The sequence below is a fragment of the Amyelois transitella genome, chromosome 18 (assembly GCF_032362555.1).
Source record: "Amyelois transitella isolate CPQ chromosome 18, ilAmyTran1.1, whole genome shotgun sequence".
Taxonomy (NCBI): Eukaryota; Metazoa; Arthropoda; class Insecta; order Lepidoptera; family Pyralidae; genus Amyelois; species Amyelois transitella.
In genome coordinates this window covers 8597682-8603681 of record NC_083521.1, presented here as the reverse complement: position 1 = coordinate 8603681, position 6000 = coordinate 8597682, and positions in this window count along the sequence as shown.

Below are 6000 nucleotides of genomic sequence, written 5' to 3'. Positions count from 1 at the left end.
TTCGCCCCGGCCGTTCACCCGGCCGCAACACTAATTAAGGTAAAAGGAATGATCCCGATGGATAAGATAATCCCTTCTTTTCCGTAGTGGGTTTTAATAAAGCCAAGGTAGTACTTTGTTTTAATTAAAAATTCTCACATCGTACCCTGAGAACTGGGATGTGAGACGCTGAATTTTAGTGTAACATTTTTTTAGACAAATGTTGGATTAACTTTTTTATGAGTGTCGGTAAATGGTGATAGAAAAAAAAATGCGTTATCCCATTTTGAGAACCCTGGCTCCTCTGCCGTTAGTTGAGCCCTAGAACAAGAACTACTACATAGCACCCTTTAGTTTTTAGGTATTTTAAGATCTCATGTGCAGAACACGCAGTATATATTATTTAGACGCATTAATCTTTTTAAATATTAAATTTAAGCATTTTCTTTTCTAAAAACTCTATATACAGGTCTTTTGCGAAAACATTTTTTGGGTAGTGCCTAAAAAGGAATATAAAACAACCTACTTTAGTTTTATAAACTACAAATTCAAATACAAAACTTTTATTCATTACTATGGAACACTTCAATATCACTTAATAATTGTCATATCTTTCGGTTTGACAACATCGGTTGACGTCGAATAAATTACTTAAAAACTAAGTTTACCGCCTCTTCCAAAGCGTCAGTGCAGAAGGAGCGGTAACAAACTGCACTGCAGCATTTTCTTCAACAACGTCATTTTCACAGATATCCAAACTTAGAATGAAAATGTGAACCACATTAAAAAAACATTTTGATGTTACAAAATGTTTTTTAAACATAGAAAATGAAAGACAAATTATTTTAAACGTACATTGCAGACGACTATTATTTTTAATTAAAAAATGTCGCAGAAAATAGCTCATAGTTACACAGCGAACAAAAATATTATTCCGACATTCACAATGGTAATCACTGAAAGTGCTTCAAAATTCAATTTTTCTTTGAATTTATCTAACTTTCAGCTTTTACCTGCAGCTTCGTTTGCGTGAATTTAGCTCGACCTAAAAATTTTATTCCACGAGAAAGAAGCCAGTAGGAGTCACAGCGAGTCCATATCAATAGCGATCTATACATCCTTCATACATATAGTAAAATATATAGTACATAGTACTTTCAGCGAAAAAATAATTCTAATAGAGATTCACTTATATGTGTAATTAAATTGTAACTGACTGTACTTTAAAGATATTCGCAAAAAATAAACCTGAGGAATCTATACAAGAGAAGTAGAAGCCAGAAATGTGCCTTTAGAGTTTCTATTTGTCTGTATATTTGTACTCGTATAACAAGAAAACTATTTCTCTTATTTATTTTGTTTGTTTGTAATATCTTGTACATACGAAAGAACACAAAAAAACAGTAAATTTTTAAGACAAAATATACAAAGGCGGACTTATCCCACTTAGGGATCTCTTCAAGTCAATTGAATAATTAAGTGAAGAGTTACTTGAATTGGGCAGAAGTACGTAAATGATTAATATACAGTTAGTTATCTATGATGTCTTAGTCTTGATACAGCTTAAAAAAATATTATACAAAAAAACCTCCCCCACCCCTCTTATTTATTGAGATTGTTGGCGAACGAACTCGCGGGCAACATTAGTCGCTAATAACTGATAAAGATCAATATCGAGAGACTTACATACATACATACATATAATCACGTCTATATCCCTTGCGGGGTAGACAGAGCCAACAGTCCTGAGCGGACTGATAGGCCACGTTCAGCTATTTGGCTTTAAGATAGAATTGAGATTCGAATAGTGACAAGTTGCTAGCCTATCGCCTAAAAAAAGAATCTCAAGTTTGTAAGCCTATCCCTTAGTCGCCTTTTACGACATCCATGGGAAAGAGATGGAGTGGTCCTATTATTTTTTTAATTGGTGCCGGGAACCACACATCGAGAGACTTTCAATTAGTAAAACAACTTCTCAATAAAAATTAACGATGCAATACAAAAAAGATGAAACGTGTATAACGAGTAACTAATTAATTTTAATTAATAAAACTTATAATTAAAAATTCGTAAAACAAAGGTAATGACCGCGCGAGGGGCTCATTCCGCGTGATTAAAAAAGTTGAGGTTGTCTGATGCGCCGGCTTTGTTTCCAGTGCTGTTTTGCTTTGTGCCAAAGCAAGCTCGTTCGGATATGTCACAGATTCATTAGTGCCGTGTGGTTACCGTCACTTTAAAAAAGTTAATTTTTTTGAATTAAAAATCTTAATGTAAAATTTATTTATATTATACACTTTTGAATGAAACCACTCTTATCACTTTCCATGGATGTCGTAAAAAGCGACTAAGGGAATACGTGCATGAAGAGTTATGAATGTGGATGAAGCGAAGAAAGTATGCAGAGATCGTAGCAAGTGGAAAGATGTAGTCTTTGCATACCCTGAGGCGTGATTTGATGTATGTTTGTATGTACCATTTAATAACTCGACATCTTAAGCCACACAGTTGAACGTGGCCTTTCAGTTTTTTCGAGACTGTTCGCTCTGTCTACCCCGCAAGGCTTGTAGACGTCCCGTATGTATACATATGTGATCATATATTTTTTTTCAAATTATCGTCTTTGTGAGATTGTCGGCCGCATATTTTACAAGAGACCGCGGAAAAATCTAGTGATTAATTAATATAATAAAGTAAGCTCATGAATTTTTAATATGACATGATCAAACAGAATATTATCTAATATGCTTTAATATTTTTCAATATGCTTTTCATACTGCCGCGTATCCAAAGTTCGATTTTGGAACTATATCATGGTACTAATGTCAACGTTTCTATCGCGGGTAAAACTATCGCTGTTTCACTTTTTATTATGACGTGACATGAGACAACGATGGTTTTTCGCGCGACGAAAACTGCGGCGCGCATGCTATGCTACGGTGGCTGAATCTAGTAAACAAACCCGACTCAATTGAATCGCTGTTAACGTGAACGCCATGCCAAACCGTCCGCTATCACTTTAACTCGATAGCGTTATACCTAACCGTTCAAGTTTTAGAGCTGTATAAAATTTCAATAAAATTATGCAAGCAGCCGCCTTATAACCCTGCTTTTACCGGATGGCCAATTATTTTTTACATAAAGGACTTTTCGGAATTACAAACTGATTGAAAGTTTCTGTAACTTTTTTTAATTAGAGTCTTATTAAAACAATGTCCGTTTGAGTTATCTTGTCCAAATTTATGTTTTAACTTTAACTTCTAATTTTAAATATAGGGTTGGTTTATTACAAAAAAAAGGTGAATAATCATACCGAATTTTGTAATTAAATGTTTTAAATAATTTTTACATATATCTACATATAGTTACTTCTATATCCTTTGCCGAGTAGACAGAGCCAACACTCTTGAATATTTTAGGAAATTTAATGTCTAATGTCAAATTTATCAATATAGTTTAGCTAGTTTGATGTGAATACGTTTGAGTTTTTATAATTTGATAGAAATTTATTGTGAATTAAATTATTGCGTAATAAAACAAACACTATCATTAAGCCAAGCAGCTGAGCGTGGCCTTTCGGTTTTTTGATGACAATTGGCTCTGTCTTCACCTGTGTTATGTTATGCTAAATTTAATACTTGATAAAAATTTTGTTCCAACTTTGATGCCGGGAACTATATTAAGACTAAACCTACTGCGCGTTAAGAGAAGCACTGTCACACATACTTTTTTTTTTCACTTATAACATTGCAGTTAACATTTTTTTTTTCTTCTACCCGACCAGCCTTGGGTTAATAAATGATATTTTTGTAAGTTCCAAGTAAATAAAAATAAATTCAAAATTTAAAATGAAAATCTTTACATTTTTGAAATGAAAGACATTTTAAATTTTTACATTTTCTAGGGTATACTAATGTTATATAAAAAAAAACAATATAAATAGTTTTCTTCCAAAAATTTTACCATTTATTTTTAGATGAAATTTCGTACAAGAAATCGTTCAAACAATGTAAACAGACTGGATGCCCCCAGAAAACATTCGGAACAATTTAATTTCATTTTATACTGCGGTCCGGGCAAAGGCAACATCGTCATGGTGCCAAAGTATAATTTTATTGTCATTTTATGCTAAAATACTGCAAGAGCGCTAACTCAGACGGTGTGGAGTTTTATGGGGTTAGGCTTCGCTACGTGTTTTGCTGACGGATGATTTAAAGTTATTACCTGATCGAGGGTCTGACCAGTAATAATTGATTGCTAGTAGACTCCTTTAGTTAGTGGGATTTATGATAACTGTGGCTTAGTTAAGTCTCTTTACACATAATGTGGCTTTCTTGTCGAATGAGATGATAATGAGGTAAAGGTTTGAAAACTTGGTATCTTTCGCTTAGACAACGGAAAAAAAGTCGATCCGATACATTGTGATTTTTTTTTGCTTTGTCTTTTTTTACATTGAAATTTACATTGTTACAAGAATAGTAATTAATATCTTATTAAAATAATAGTGGCTAAGGCTAATAAAGTTGGGATATCTCTTGTGAGCAATGGACTAGCAACCTGTCACTATTTGAATATCAATTCCGTCATTAAGCCGTACAACTGAACGTGACTTTACAGTCTTTTCAAGACTTTAGACTCTGGCTGCTCCGCAAGGGATTGATTTGACACGTGATTATATGTACGAGTATGTAAAGGCAAACCAATCCCATTTTAGATTCAAAGGAAATTTATATTTATTAAATAATAGTTATACATACATATGGTCTCGTCTATATCCTTTGCGGGGTAAACAGAGCCAGCAGTCTTGCAATACTGGTCACGTTCAACTGTTTGGCTTAATGATAAAATTGAGATTCAAATAGTGACAATTTGCTAGCCCATCGCCTAAAAAAAGAATACCAAGTTTGTAAGCCTATCCCTTAGTCGCCTTTTACGACATTCGTCGGAAAGAGATGGAGTGGTCCTTTTCTTTTTTATATTTGTGCCGGGGACCACACGGCATTCTTTAACAAAATCGAGGCTTCAATTAGTTAATATCTGCCGTATAAAATGTCTAATCCGTTATATAATGCCTTTATTCGGCTCACGAGCTATCGTTCATTCGTTATGACTGACCACCAAATGATTTAAAAATGATGAAGATATGTATGTCAATTCATAGTGTCATTCCAACCAGGAATAAAACATTTTATGTAACAAAAATGGCGCTTTTATGGGCATTCCGCCCCCTTCCGCCATCGGGATATATCCTGTTCCGGTACATTAAAGGGTTGCTCGTAAAAACTAGGATTTGTTTCCAATAAGTATTTCCACTCAATTTGTTTCAAGAGTTACATTATATGTATTCATACATATTATTTTTGTGCCGTGTGGTTCCAGGCACTAATATAAAAAAAATAGGACCATTCCATCTAATTTCCCATAGAAGTCGTAAGAGGCGACTAAGGGATAGGCTTTTAAACTTGAGATTCGTTTCTTAGGGGATGGGTTAGCAACCTATCACTATTTGAATCTCATTTTTATCATTAAGTCAAACAGTTGAACGTGGTCTATCAGTCTTTTAAAGGTTGCTGCTTTGGTCAATGGGTTGGGTTAGGTTTCTACGATATTATATTTAACAATATATGTATATGCATATACAGACACATAATCACGTCTATAGCCCTTGCGGGTTAGACAGAGCCGACAGTCTCGAAACAACTTTTACATTTAAAATATTTGTTTTTTTAATTATTATACCTTTTTATACTTAAACACATACAAAACTGCTTATTACTATTTATGCTATTTAGGCAAATCTGTTATTAAATATCCTTGACTAATACTTATATATCATATCATTAAAAGTGTTTGTTCATCTTAGTGTATGTAGTATCTTTCATCTCTAGACTAAACAAGAAAATTTAGTACTGAACAATGTCCGTCCAGCGAAATCCGGTGGTACACTCATCAACAAATATCATAAACAGTAATTATAAAGTATAATGACGTTTATATCCCTTGCGAGGTAGACAGAACCAACAG